The sequence below is a fragment of the Schistocerca americana genome, chromosome 5, assembly GCF_021461395.2.
Source record: "Schistocerca americana isolate TAMUIC-IGC-003095 chromosome 5, iqSchAmer2.1, whole genome shotgun sequence".
In the NCBI taxonomy this organism is placed as follows: Eukaryota; Metazoa; Arthropoda; class Insecta; order Orthoptera; family Acrididae; genus Schistocerca; species Schistocerca americana.
Window position 1 is genome coordinate 659,502,966 of NC_060123.1, and position 15,677 is coordinate 659,518,642.

At 40.4% G+C, this 15,677-nt stretch overlaps 1 protein-coding gene and 1 non-coding gene across 7 annotated transcripts in view; one reads left to right on the forward strand and one right to left on the reverse strand.

The window, feature by feature from the left end:
* LOC124615780 (hydroxylysine kinase) overlaps window positions 1-15,677 on the forward strand; it is a 219,432-nt gene that overhangs the window by 122,150 nt on the left and 81,605 nt on the right. Inside the window, exon 1 of one of the 6 annotated variants that reach the window (XM_047143888.1) lies at window positions 13,246-13,264. The exons of the other annotated variants lie outside the window; for them this stretch is intronic. The gene's annotated coding sequence lies outside the window, so the exon portion shown is untranslated. Of the gene's footprint in view, window positions 1-13,245; window positions 13,265-15,677 lie in introns of those variants that run through there. 6 annotated transcript variants of the gene reach the window in all.
* Trnas-uga lies at window positions 14,582-14,656 on the reverse strand. Its single transcript has one exon. It is a non-coding gene; the product is annotated as a tRNA-Ser (tRNA).

Genomic DNA, 15,677 nt, shown 5'->3' on the forward strand with positions numbered 1-15,677 from the left:
CGAAGGATTCAAAAATCTGCATCTGGAATGCGAAAGGGGTTCGAAACGAGAAAGCAGAACTACAGGAATTTGTCTCCACTAACAATGCTGACGCTTTGTCATTAACAGAAACACATTTCCACATGTTTGAAACATTCCGACTGCGGAACATGACAGGCTATAGAACGGACAGACAAAATAGAAAAGTAGGTGGGACGGTAGTTTTCCTCCGCAGCTTCACGCATCGGAAAGAAAGATTGCGATCATTACAACAACTTGAGGCGAAGGCGATAACCATCTGGACAACAGGACAAGTAATACAGGTAGCGACTTATTTAAGACTAAATTCCCAGCTAATGCCTCAAGACCTACAGATCACATTTCACCATTTCGACAAAGTATTTCTCGGTGGCGACGTCAATGCAAAACACCTGATACGGCACTCGACCAGAACAAGTGAGAAGGGGGAACAACTGTTGAAGTTGGAGGAAGATTTAGAGGCCACCACATGGGACCTCTCGAACCTACCAAAAGTCCCACACAAACTAATCATCGACCTGATGTATTGAACATAGCGATACTTAAAGGGCATAGACTGTGACCCCGATTTGACTACAATGGTGGACCTTTGTTCTGATCATCACCCAGTAATTGGAAAAATCCAAAGAGCTATAAAACATCCACAGCGTCTGAAGACAATTGATAGTGATTGGAACAGATTCAGTAGATATATGAACAATAACGTCAGACCAACTAGAAACGTCGCATCTAAATGAGACATAAATACAGCTATTGACTATCTCACGGAAAAGATACAAAAGGCGATCATGGAGGCCAGCACTACGATTATGCGCGACAGATTACGACGAGAGGCTTTACCTCCATTATTATAGAAATTCAAATACCAGAAAAATGGAACCAGGAAGAGAGGGCAACAATTTCGAGACCACAATGACAGACGCAACTTAAAAAGATGCAACGTGAACTACGGGAGCGATTGTTGGAATGGCAAATGAGAAATGGGAAGACAAGATGTCGAAATATCTGCTGCAAAACAGAGATGAATGGCAGCTTGTTAGAAGACTGAGAGGGAGGAAAAAAAAAAACACAAAACATCCACTGGAGACTGGGAACGGAGAAACGGCTCATTCGAAAAAGCACAAGCCTTTGCTAAAACTTCTGCAACACAAAATCGACTAAGACGGGAAGACCTGGACGTCTATAAAAGAGAGTACGAAGTAATAACTAACGAAACAACGCGCCGGTTGCCATACAAGGAAAGCACTTCGGCTAACAACAGCGAACTGAGGAAAAAGGTAAAGAATCTTAAGAACAACAAAGCAACTAGCTGTAACAACAAATGAACAACTCAAGAGACTACCGAGGAAACCACACGTCCTATTGACTAGAATTTAAAACAGCTGCTTACTCAACAGCTATTTCCCGGCAAAATGGCAGCTGGCACACGTCATTCCTATTCCAAAACCAAGGAAAGACTGACTCAACCTGCCAATCACAGACCGATCTGTTTACTGAGCAATCCTGGAAAAACTTTGGAAAGGATCATTAAGGACAGACACTTTAACTGAAGATGAAACGATTCGACCAGAGTAGTATAGATTCTAACAGAAGATTTCGGCGGAGATCGAAGTATTGAGAGTAGCGGAGCATGTCGTGAAGAATTTCAGTACGACAGCCTCGACCAGTTCTCTTTGTCTAGATGTGGAACAGGCCTATGATAAGGTATGGCGTGAAAACTTGCTACGCAAGATGAGAGACCAGATAACGATCCTAGACAACTCTATTAAACTTATAGCTAACTTTCTCTTCGACAGGATATGCGAGTGCAGACTGAAGGCATCAGATTGGAGATCAAACTCTTAGAGGCCGGAATTGCGCAAGGCTGCGTCTTGTCAGCACTGTTGTTTACAATCTACGTCAACGAGATACCAATGATTACAAACGTTCAACTGGTACGGTTCGCTTATGACACTGTGTACTTTATGAGTGGACGCCAACATCAGAAGACAACAGACACAACTGAACCTCACCACAGAGTGGGGCAGATATTAAATTAAATTAAAATTAACCTAGCCAAAACGACGCCAATATACTTCAGCAAAAAACGTCCACAAGTAGACGGAAACCTTACCATCCAAGAACAAGAGCTGCCATGGCGCTCAACTGTCACATGCCTGGGAGTCACACTGGATCGGCACCTTTTTTTTATAGATACGTGCAAGACCTAAAGCAGAAAGCCTCTCGATGCCTAGGGAACTGATGCCACTATTCCGTAGTAGGGAGCCCAACATCTCAACAAAAGTTAGACTCTACAAGGCAACTGTACTATCAAAAATCCTTTATGAGAGCACATCATGGGGCCTCGCTAGCAAGACAAATACAGCACATCCAAGCATTACAAACTACAGTCCTTCAGTGGATACTTATGACTTAACGATGCACGCACATCCATACACTGCATGAAGAGCTCAATATGGAACCTAATGTAGATACACAAGAATTCATGAGAAATTAGACCAACTCACATACATCATACATCACAATCGATAAGTTATGTACCACCAGAGCAGAACCCTATCATCAGTACAGAGTCCCCAAGGCATTAGTTGAATACGAATTTGACAATGAGACACTACAATAAAGAAAAAATTCTCAGACCAGAGACATATGGCTCTACAGCCCTTACAAGCCCTGCCCAAGTGCAATAAATGGAAAGCTATACTTGACACTGTCACAGAGAAACAGAGGTCGCTAAAGGAGCGATGGGCTCTTTTGTTTTTATTTAAGAAACGTGTGGACCTTCAAACAACACCCCGAAAGAAAATTTTACAGGATGAACCTGCGTTTGGATAGAGAAATATAAAAAATCACCAGTTACAAAAGGTCAACAGATGGCCGCAAAATCCCCATGGTGGGGATGTGACTACGTCTGAGGTAGGAAGGCCAGGCTACCAAACAGTATAATTAGAAACTTCCTGGCAGATTAAAATCTGCCAGGAAGTTTCATATCAGCGCACACTACGCTGCAGAGTGAAAATCTCATTCTAGTATAATTAGAAGTTGTCGGTAAAAAGTAATATATTGTACTTAACTGGTGGTACAGGAGTCTTCATAATCGGGTTGAATATAATTACAAACAGAAAGCTATAGAGGCATCACATAGGCCATACTTTAACTAAGCACCTTGTTACAGGTTGCTTCCTATCAGCTGAAGGCTGTGCTACTTTTCTACTTGACTTCCCGAGCAAGAGTGGCTGAACACAAGCTAGAGACTTGTTGCAAGCCACGGAGCAACGCTAGTCTTGACTCGCAGGTCCAATGATACTAGTACGATACTAGTACGGTCGATAACTGCAGCCCCTAACAAGTGTGGCATCGAAAGTTGATACCACAACTAGAACCTGATAACGTAAATCTACATTCAGATTGCACTGAAGATTCTGTTCCACTGCCTTCATAACCTTGCACATTTGCCAGAACCTGAAATAATGATGAGCTTCACTGGTGTAATGCCTGTGCTCAACCTTCTTTCTGAGGCCAATTGTGAAAGTCTATCACTAATCAAGGAGTCTGTGTAAGATGACTAACTTAATCCTTTCAGTCCTGCCAGCCAGCCTGAGTAGGATTGTGGGTTGGAATTCTGTAAATGAAGTACTTGCAGCAGCACAGCTACTATATTGGTGTATTTGCTATAGTGCACAGACATCAGTTCACAAATACATGGAAAAATGTGAAGTATTGTAGCTGCCTAGAGAGCAAAATTTAGGAAGAAGGCTAACTACATCCTGAGGAGTTCAAGACAAAACTGTAGCCACTGAACTGAGGTGTCTGGTATCTAGTACACAGCAAAGGGCTGCTCAAAATATTTCTGGTAAACTTACCATTCATCAATACTCTCATTAGCAGAAGATAAAACAGGGTTGGTGATGTCAATTACTGCAATTAAGTGAGTGAAATATTGGGCCCTTACTGGGATTCATTTTAAATACACAAAAATCATTGCAGGCCTGAATAAATATAACAACACATGAAGTGTAAGCACAGATACTATACCAAACTGGTAGCCCATAAACCACTTCAAGGGAAGTTATTAATAACAAGGACACAGATAATCCAAATAAAATCCACAAAAGTAAACTAAGTACCATTGGGGTCACCATCTGTAGGGCAGTCCAGCATATAGCTTGAATAAGCAGCTTTATTAGTGATGAACCTCATCTGAAGTGCTTACAAGGTAAAAGTGGCTTTTAATGACAGCGTGACACCACATGGCATGCTTGTTGCACGTGAGACTGCCTTTCCAACTTGGTGGTGGGCTGATCTCTGACAAGAGACTTCCCCACTAATACTATATCCCTCCCCTTTGGGTTTGGTATGTATGATTGAAAGTAATCTGGATGGTGCCTTTGGGATCACTGAGGAAACCGAGAGGATGGCCTGGTGTCTGGTAGCAAGAAGCCAATGGGGTCAGATATTTTGATGTCATGTAGAGGTAGTGGAGGTGGAGCTATGTTGTGAGAGCCATCCACTCATTTGGAGGCAACCCTGTGCTCAGTGTCATCTCCCAGTGACTTTGAGTATGGAGTGCGTAGTCTATATGATGCTGGGAGAAGATGAGTGTGGTGGCACCTTGTCGTGTCTCCCAATTGAAGTTGAGACTGAGGCTTGACCTTATGATGCATCAACATCAGTGCGTGCACCTGCAAGCTCTGCACCAGTGGAGGGATTGGCAGGAGTATCTGTGACTGTTGCAGCCACAATTGGTTTTTGTTGCACTGTGGGCCCTCCCTTGTGGTATTTCGTACTTGAGGTGGTCCTGGGAGGTCACCACATTTGCAGACATCCAAGGCAGTACTTCTGTAAATAATCCAGGCTAATTAAGAAAAATGGGGGAAAATTTTTTAAAGTTTTGAAACTTTGGGAAAACACTCTTAGGGCATGAAGAAGTAAAAACCAGAAAAGTTCCCTCCCCTGTCGGGGGAGCTGCCCCCTCCCCCACACTTTAATGTAATTTATTTTCCTGTTTCCAAACTTCACGAAAAATGGTTCATTTAACGAAGTTATCTGTATGACAGAAAATATTTCTGATGAAATTCTACTCAGAGGAGGTTAAATGCATGTTTAAGCAAGGTAATTAGTTTATGAGTGCCAAAATTTGTAGATAAAAAAAGTGAAATTTCTTTTAAAACAGACTTTTATTTATGCAGAACAATTTTGATTTATAGCCTTTTACTTTAGATTAATGTAACTTAAATTATTGGAATTAAAATAATTTTTCAAGAAAATTAAGAATTACTGTAAAACTAATCTACAATTACTGTTGTTGTAATATGTTCACAATCACATATACAGCCTGTACACAATGAAAATACAGCAAATAAATTCTTGTAAATATATTTCTTTTTACATAAAATCATCAGCCAAATCTTCTGTCAAATCACTGTGAGGTACATTAGTGCAGCTTTAGCAACAACAGTTTTTCAACATCGTTGTGCAACGCAGGTCAGCCTTCACACATCCAGACTTTCTTCCACAGCCTTGAGTGCAGCCACATGAAATCACGAGCAATATTTTCTCTGGAGCAGATGCTCATTTTATGTGAATCATGGAGAGGGGTGAGTTTGATTCCCTTCAGCCCCAGTTTCTGGGATCTGAGTTGTTCCCCAGCCGTTGCTGGACTTGTAGGTAAACTCGGTAAGAGTGGAGGCATCCTGCATCAGTAGTGGATGGCAAACAAGAGAGTATGACAACATTATTTGCCTGACCCACATGTACATTAAAACATTTAAATTGAATGGCATTTAAGTCATCATCGAGACTATCAACTGTTTTTGTGTAGAGAGAGAGAGAGTATTAATTTCTCTCCTGCTTTTGCAATGTTATCAGGAGAGGAAGCAGGATCATTGAATGTCTGTGGAATATTATGAAGTTGGGGATACTGGCTGAGTAGTTGGAAAGCTCACAGCTTTGCTTTCCCAAAGAAGGCTGAAGTCCTATCACAACCATTTACTGCATGAAGAAACAGTATTGAACTCTTTAATTCATGAACAAATGAGAAGTCACATATATCTTTAGATTTGTAACACCTTGTTCTGATGCTACCTTTACCTCCCTTCATCAGGATTATGTGTGTGTCATCTGGAGCAAGAGCGATAAGTACACAAGAAGATCTACTTGCTGGTAAAATTTTGAGGCATTTATTGCTTTTGCAACAATTTCAACATCTGCATCGTCATCTGAAATCCTGGTTTCAATACCGAAACTGTCTAGTTTTTGCACAAGCTGTGTAATAAACATTTCCTTATTGCTAAGGTTACCAAGAAAGACGGACTGTGATTCAATGCATAACGTCTTGTCATTAAAGAAAATTTCTTGTGAGGTCCACTTCATCGTTCACCTGTGGTGTTCAATAGTTTTTATGATCAGAGAGCTTTCTGAATACCCATCAAATACAACGGCAACATCATCTTTATAATATTTCTGAACATAGGCTGTTATGGTTTTACATATGTCACCATAGGTACCATTCTCGGACCACACAACGTGATGGATAAGAAACCCTCCATCTATAACAAAGAACTTCTATTCATCATTGTCAATATTCCTTTCAGGTACTTGATTGAAAAAATTGTACAGCAACAACTTTTTTGTTTACCTCATCAATCTGCTGCTGTCAAACAGAGACACTGGTACACTTGATAATTCGTATGTGAAGCAATCCTTTAAATAATCAGGTTAATAAAACATGATCAGTATTCTCTGAAATAACTAAGCTGTACCTACTTCAGCTATATTTTTTTCAAGTCTAGCAGTTGACCTGCACATTGTCCTAACCATGCTGGATCAGAGAGCCAAATTTTGGCGAGACAATATCTATTGTTCGAAGAGCTTCTTCGTTAACAGACACAGCTTTGTAACAGTTTACTTCCTGAGAAGCTACTAACCCAGATCCTAATGAATACAATTGCTCCTTATAAGAAAATGGAGTGTGTTGTTGCAATCGTAACTGAAATCTTCTATGAATTTTCTCGTCAATTTATCTCCTCCCACTCCTCAGTTCAACATTTTGATCACTCTAAACCAAATGTAAATTGCAGAACTGTTCCATAGCTTCACACATGTGATGGGCTATTGGTATACCACAAATCCATCAGTTCAACACACTATCAGTGAAACCTCCTCCATGTGAAACACCTCCAACACTCTTCAGATTCTTCATAAGCATTTGTTCTCTAGTCATGTCAGTCCATACTCCACACAAATCTGCTGTCCTTGGTGAACTTATTGAACTCCACGGGTTTCATAATTTCTTTCAGTTTTTCCATGTCCTGGAGGTACAAATGACATGCCTTAGCCTAAGGAAAGTATGTAGTTGTGGTGTCACCGCCAGACACCACACTTGCTAGGTGGTAGCCTTTAAATCGGCCGCGGTCCGGTAGTATACGTCGGACCCGCGTGTCACCACTGTCAGTGATTGCAAACCGAGCGCCACCACACGGCAGGTCTAGAGAGACGTACTAGCACTTGCCCCAGTTGTACAGGCAACTTAGCCAGAGACGGATCACTGACAATTACGCTCTCATTTGCCGAGATGATAGTTAGCATAGCCTTCAGCTATGTCATTTGCTACAACCTAGCAAGGCGCCATAGCATTTGATAATTAATATTGTGAAGCATACCTCACGCCAGTCAGCGTGTAATTAAACACGTGCATTTCGGCCTCTTCTAGCAACACGGTGTTGGCTCTTCTGCCAACACTTCAGTAGTTGCATGGAATATTGGGGGCATAGCCCTCACACAGTCTATACTGAGCTCCCAATTCCACATACACAGTGCTTGGATGAAATGCAATACCAAGATGACAAGCTGAATGCGTTGTACCCATAGCTGGGAAGTTTTCTCTCTTTGCTTAATATCATCCATTGTGTTGACAAATTTATTTTTCAGCTTTTCAATCACTTGATTTTTTTCCAAATCACTAAAAGACGCACTATTTCCATTCATATTAGAAATACAGTTTTTAATATGTTGCTTCTCCTCCTCCATGACTGCCATTTCCTCCAGTATTATTATGGAAAGAGCACACATGACTGCAGAGTGAGCCTGAGTTGCCCTCGTGTATGCATGACCAGAAAGTATATGGGGAACAGAAGCTGCAGTATATACAGTCTCCAAAAGTTGAGAGAGTCCACTGTCTCTCATTAAGAATACTATTGCTCCTAGAAAAGACATTAGTAAGTGAAAGCCTCCTAATCAAATAACTACATTAGTGAATAGCTCATTCCCTCCATTAGCCTCCACTGCAACTATATCTTTGTCTTTCATGTAGAGTGGTTGATCAGACTTCACGATACATGTTTGCTGTGTGGTCTTCTTACTCTCCATGATGGCATAAGTTAAAGCAGTTAAAATAGTGCTATAATCTGTGCGTGGGTTGTTGATTAATGCAAGTGCTAATACATTTGATTGCGTATCAGGTTCCCCTCAGTTTTGATTTTCTCCATAAAACATTGCCATGTAGGAATAGAAAGCTGTAAAAACTTTCCCATCATCCAATTAAAATCGTGATTGGTAAGCACTGTTGCTTTAGTGAATGATTGTTCTGAGTAGACTTTTGCAGAACAATTTCTTCAATTCCAACTCTATTCTGCCTTTGGAATGTTAGCATCCAATTTTTTTGGGCACTTGCTGTTTCAATAGAGCTCGGCATGACAAAGAGTATCATTACTTTCTGATGTCCTATCACTCTCCTGGAGTCACACACCTGATACTACCCATAGCATGGAATGTAGCTTTGCCCATCACTGTTGCAATAATGAAGTCAGCATTATCGAAAACTAGCTGTGAGAACTAATCATTTGAAGTATTTGGTTTCCAGAACTGAACAGCAGATGCCTCAAATAAAGCCTCAATGCTGTATGAAGAGCAGAGACCCATATTCCAGACAATTTCAACAATGTTTTTTGATCCCACTTTACAAAACAAGTACACTGCGGGACCAAGTTGCAGTGGGGAGATAAATGAACGAGGCCTGGTTGCTGACACAATCGCATAGCATATTGCTGTACATTATTTTTTAAAGGAGACTGTTCACTACCTTTATTTTTTGACAAACCCACACCCTTCACAAATTTGTGTCAACTGTCAGGAACCATAACTTCACCATTCTCTGTCAAGCCATTGATATTTGGATAATCAGTTATACTAAAAGGAGTCATTCTTACATCTTCATGGATGATAGCTGCTGCTGCTGCTTCAATCATTCTCTTTCTCTCATCTTTTTCATTAACAGCTCATTCATTGTACCATTGATTCAAAAGTTTGTGGCCACTGCCACAAAAACATACAACTGTGGGATTTTTTGGCATTGTGACAAACAAGACCCCATCACCAAAATGTTCAGTTTGTTTACTTTTCAGAGTTTTTATAGTCATTGTCTTTCCTTCTTGGAGACATTCATTAACTTTCTGGAACAAATTGAGCAGTGAAAATTGACATTCCTCTGAACTACCTATAAATTTACATAATTCTGGAACAGCGGCATCAAAGTTGGTATCTTGAGGGTGGCTTCTTTTTTGGACAGAGGAGTAGTTCGACACTAATTTATCATAGCACTCTTGATGATAACAGGCTTCTGCAGCTACTAAACAGAAAACACTGTTGATGCATTTGGCAGCTTTCTGCCGAAATCATGATCCCATTTCTTTGCTTTCTCAAGCAATGTATGTTTCACAGTTAAAGAGTGAACTTCAGACACTCCACTGTGTTTGTGGAGTGGTTTTATTGTTTCCACCTCTATGTCACACTTTTCAGCACACATGAAACAGGATTTTTTGAAACTGAATCGATAAGAGGAAGAGGATCTGAAACTTTTATCATCTGCTTGTGCAACATTCTGATTAATTTGTTTCCTTATATTATGTTCCTTGATATATTCACGTTGACATACCTCATGCACTTCAATCAGTCTAGCATTCTGTAGAAGATTGTGAGCCCCATCCTTCCGACCCTTGCTGATGGGTATCAGAGTTTCCAAGCCCTTCGTCGTTATTGGTGTCTCTCCTTCCAAAACAGATTTACCACAAATAAAACAGATAGTAGGGTCCAGAATTATTGTTTTCTCAGTCCAGACAAAAGAAATGAGACCAAGAAGAAGCACTTCATAACACCACAAACTGATGAATACTGTCACAAAAACAGAACTCTCTGGCACTACTTTGATAGTTCACAATGTTAACTCAACTGAACTGGACACCAGGCAGGAAAAAATGGCAGCGACAATAGTGGTAGGGGGACGCTGAGTGAATGGGAAGGGGAACTTGTCATTTTCATTGTTGGCACGTACTCCTGATTTCAACAATACTGATTGCAAAAGAAATATCATCATGTAGAATATATATAGGCTATGAAATATTTCCATACACTTAATTGCACTTTTCATTCAAATACTTCGCTAAGCAACAAAAACTGCAAACTTTTATGTTAACAAAATTCTATTCCAATTCTTATACCTCAAATACCATTTGTATAAATGAAAAGATGCACAAGATCTTTTTTGTGTTCAATTTTGTGAGGAATATATTTATTAACAAGAGACCTGTTAGAAAAATGAGCCTTTTTGCATATAAATTTAAAATACAGTACAAATTAACTTTTGGAGGGGATAAAAGGGGGACATGCCCTGTCTACGAAGGGAAACTTTTCTGTTTCTTATTACTACACCCCATACAAGTATTTTCCTGAAATTTAAAAACTTTATAAATTTTTTCCCCCATTTGCTGGTTTTCTTACTAATTTTCCTGGGGTAAAACGTACACACCAACACCTAGGTGTGAGGCCAGAAGTGCACTGCATGTGTGGAGATGTGGACCAGTCTTCAAAGTGCAGTGTTCACAGTTGACAGCCATCTAGGATCTCTGCTAGGCTCATCCCATTGATGGGTGTGATCTTGTAAGTGATAAGAAACAACAGTAAATGTGAAAGTGCAGATTTTACATGGAGAATGCCATTTTTGTTACAGGACTCATAAAATTTCTTCAAATTAAACTACAGGCCTCTGCTGATACAGTGGTGTGGCAGAGGTCTTCTATCAACAAAATCTTAGATATGAAGGCAAGCGGAAAAGTGATGCCTCTTAAGTTTTTATTTGCAAACTCTCAATGCACTTTTAAATAAAATCAATGTTATTAACATTCTACATCTACATTCATCACGTCCACATATTTGCCATACTCTGCCACAAGAAGGCTCTGAATTGTAAGATATAACATGGTGGTGAGTAACATAACTAGGCCAGTGTGTGAGAAACAGTGTGCTGTAACAGAGTTTCGAATTTGAAAAGTTTGTCCACACAAGTAGTACCCTCTCCTTCAGTATGAAAATGTCAGACCACACATGAGTACTGCAATATCTGAAACAATCTGACACCTTGGGTTCACTGTCATCAGTCATCCCCCATAGAATCTGACACCTTGGGTTCACTGTCATCAGTCATCCCCCATAGAATCCCCACTTGGCCCCATCCTGTTGTGATCCACTTCCAAACCTTAAAAACAAAGGGCCACATTTTGATAGCTATGAAGCAGTACAAGCAGAGGTGAGGTCGTGGTTCCATCAACTAAGTCAAACATTCTACAGTGACAATATCAACAAACTGATCTCTTGTTGGGAGAAATGTGTTTGACACAAAGGTGACTATGTTGTGAAATAAATATGTAGACATGAAAAATAAAGATGTAAAATGTTAATAACATTTGTTTTATTTAAGAAGCTTTAAGAGTTTTGACATCAAAAATTTGGAGGCATTACTTTCCAGCAAGACCTTATAGTTAACTGACTGTACCGTAGGTGATGACATATCTAATCAGACAACATGCAGAAAATTGTATAATTCATATACTGAGTTAACTAAAAGGCACAGTAAAATCTAGGTGAACGCATTACCACAACTGTGTGAAAGTGGGCCAAGACGAGAATGTGGCACAGGGAGCCTGCTGCTGCTCACTACAACTTTGACAGTGATGCACTGTTGGGTTAATATCTTAAGTAGGCCAAGACCAATCTAAATGTTGCCTGGCCAACTTCTTCATTCTCACCTTCCCACAGTGGCTACTTTGGAGCAATGTTATAATTTGTGATCTGAAAACTATGATAACTCAATGTTGTTCCTTATTTGGAGTCTGCAGGAGGACAGCATCTATTAGCAACCACTGGTGCTGCATGTGATAAGGCATATACAGTTGGATGTCCACTGATGTTTTCTGTGGCAAGACTGTTCTTTGGCACCTTTGAAAATGTTTCAACAATGCTCATAGGCTGAGAGCAATTATGTGTGCCAGCACTAGATAATTGTTCATATCTGGACTATTTCACCTTTATCATATATTATACATTGTCTCATTGGAAGTCATGATTTGTCAGAATTCGTCTGCTTACTTGTAGGCTTGTAACAGTTTTCATATTTGCAGGAGCTGAGGAACACATTCCAATGCCGTATCATTGAGATATATTCTTCAGAAATGTTAGTCTTTGATACAAAGCTATGCTAGAAGCAGTTTGTGGTCAGTGATTAAACAAAATCTTGTTTTGAGTTTCTTGCTGGCAAAAGTTATAACTAAAGCCTCTTTCCCAAATTGGCAGCAGTTCCTTGGAGCTGCCATTAATGTTTTAGACACAAATGAGATTGGCTGTTCTGATCTTTCTGTATACCTATGTTCCACCCCTGCTCTGAGGTCATACTGCAAGGCATCCATAGTAACTATTAAAATCCTTGCAGATGTGTAAATGGTGGGGTATGGTGCTGATCTCAGTTTCTCCTTTAATGTTTGAAATGTCTTTTCACATACTTCTGACCTTATGAATGTGACGTGCTTGTGACTAGACTATGTCGATATGATTTGGAATACATTTGGCATAATAATTTATTTTGCCCAAAAGAGCCTGTAGTTCTGTCAGGTGCAGTGCACTAACTACTCTTAGGTGTTTTGCTATGAGCTTGATTCTCATTCTGCTAAGGTCGTGACTTAAGTACTTAACTTCCTCTTAAAAAACCCCGTATTTTTTCAGGCTTTGAGTGAGCAAGGAGTGAGAGCAGCATACATTGAAGTGCTCAGCAGTATCTACGAAACTTCTTCAGCTTATGTTAATATCTCTGAATCAACTCAAGAATTCCACATCATGAGAGGTGTCAAGCAAGGTGACACCATCCCCCCAAAACTCTTCTAGGCTGTACTGGAAATGGCTATGTCAAAGCTGAGCTGGGAAGGTAAGGGAATTAGAATTAATGGAAGAAGGCTTACCAACTTCAGATTTGCTGCTGATATTGCCTTACTGGCCAATGACTTCACAGAGCTCCAAAACTGAGTTACAGATCTTGAATTGGAATGTCATTTGGTTGACTTGATCATGAACTTTTCCAAACCAAATGTAATGCCCAACAAATGGGTCCCAGTTGGAGATGTTAAAGTCAAGGACAGTCCATTAGAAGAGGTCAGTGAATATATCTACCTTGGCCAGGTTATTAATATGAAGGGTGATGTAAGGCCAGAAATCTATCAGCGCATCAAGCTTGGCTGGCAAGCATTTGGGACTAATTCAACAGTGTTCAGATAAAAAATGCCAGTAAATCTGAAGAAATCAGTATTTGATCAATGCATTCTTGCAATGCAATGTATGGTTGTGAGACATGGACACTGAACTCATTTACAAAAGGGAAACTTAGGAGAGCACAGAGACCCATGGAAAGATCAATGCTGGGCTATACAAGAAAGAATAAGAAAAGGGCAGATGACATTTAGTCTGTGATGGAGGTTAAGGACATCTTAGAGACAGTAGACTCCTTGAAATGTCAGTGGGCTGGCCATTTCACAAGAAGAAAAGGTGGCAGATGGACGAAGTTAGTACTGGAGTGGAGTCCAAGAGAGCATTGAAGGCCTAGAGGAAGACCACTGGACAGATGGGACAAAGATATCAAGAAGATCGCTGGTAGCAACTGGCAGAGAACTGCCCAAGACCATTCCACCTGGCGACGACTGCTGAAAGCCTACCTGAATCCATGACATGAAGAGGCCACATCACTTAATGATTGAACTGGTTGATGATGATGATGATGATGATGATGGATGATGTAGTATTACTATAGTGAGTGTAGCCACTTGTTGTTGAAGGAGTTTCATCAGTTTGTCTTGGTTTTATAGCAGTTGCAATAATGCTTCTACTGTGGGTAGCCCACATGGATTTGTGCTCTTGTCATCAATGTTGTTGTTGTTGTTGTTGTTGTTGTTGTGGTCTTCAGTCCTGAGACTGATTTGATGCAGCTCTCCATGCTACTCTATCCTGTGCAAGCTTCATCATCTCCCAGTACTTACTGAAACCTACATCCTTCTGAATCTGCATAGTGTATTCATCTCTTGGTCTCCCTCTACGATTTTTACTCTCCACACTGCCCTCCAATGCTAAGTTTGTGATCCCTTGATGCCTCAGAATGTGTCCTACCAAATCAATGTTGTAGTGAAGAATGAAATGTTTTCACTCTATAGTGGAGTGTGCGCTGATATGAAACTTCCTGGCAGATTAAATCTGTGTGCCGGACCGAGACTCGAACTCGGGACCTTTGCCTTTCACGGGCAAGTGCTCTACCAACTGAGCTACCCAAGCACGACTCACGCTCCGTCCTCACAGCTTTACTTCTGCCAGTACCTCGTCTCCTACCTTCCAAACTTAACAGAGACGAGGCACTGGCAGAAGTAAAGCTGTGAGGACGGGGCATGAGTCATGCTTGGGTAGCTCAGTTGGTAGAGCACTTGCACGTGACAGGCAAAGGTCCCGAGTTCGAGTCTTGGTCCGGCACACAGTTTTAATCTGCCAGGAAGTTTCAATGTTGTAGTGGTTTCTAAACAACACAATTTATTGAACAGAAGATAAAATATATTTGTAGCACTGATAAAGTGTACTGACACTGATAACTGTGAAATAACCGAGTTGCTGACATAATATATGAAAAATTCCAGTGAGAACTAATATCCAATTTGTGAACAACTGTGTAGCAATAATTGTAATAAGAATAGCTTCCTTGTAATATCTGATATGAGTAAACAGAGTGAATCTGTGGTCTAGGGCAACCACCTTTACAGCATGCAGTAGTTCAGGTGGTGGCACTACTTGATGCACAGATTTTACTTATGGCATAGAGTAGAGGTCACAGTGTCATGAATGGTGATCAGTGATCACATCTTGAAGGCACTTTCCATGACAGAAATGGTCACAAGACTTGTGAGCCAGTTTTACAATTAACTACACAAGATAATTTTTGGATAAAATGCTTATAGTTATATCACAGAAATACCATCACTTCCAACTGACTACAGCTTTAAATCCTCCCCTCCCCCCCCCCCCCCCTCCAGTACCATACCAACATCTAGAATTTTCAAGTAACACTCTTCCAGTTTGTACCCTAGCATTTTGTCACTTCAGCACTTAAGGCAGGTAGTCTATGAATGCAACCAACTATAATATTTGAGCCAGCTTTGTTTGTTTTCACCTAAATTCCATGCCATCATACTCCGGAATAAATTTCCTATGTTAACTGACTTCTTCATTTCAATAAATATGCCAGAATGCTGATTGCAAGCACACAAATTTTCACACATTGTGTTTCATAGGTGTCAGTTTGTGGGTTG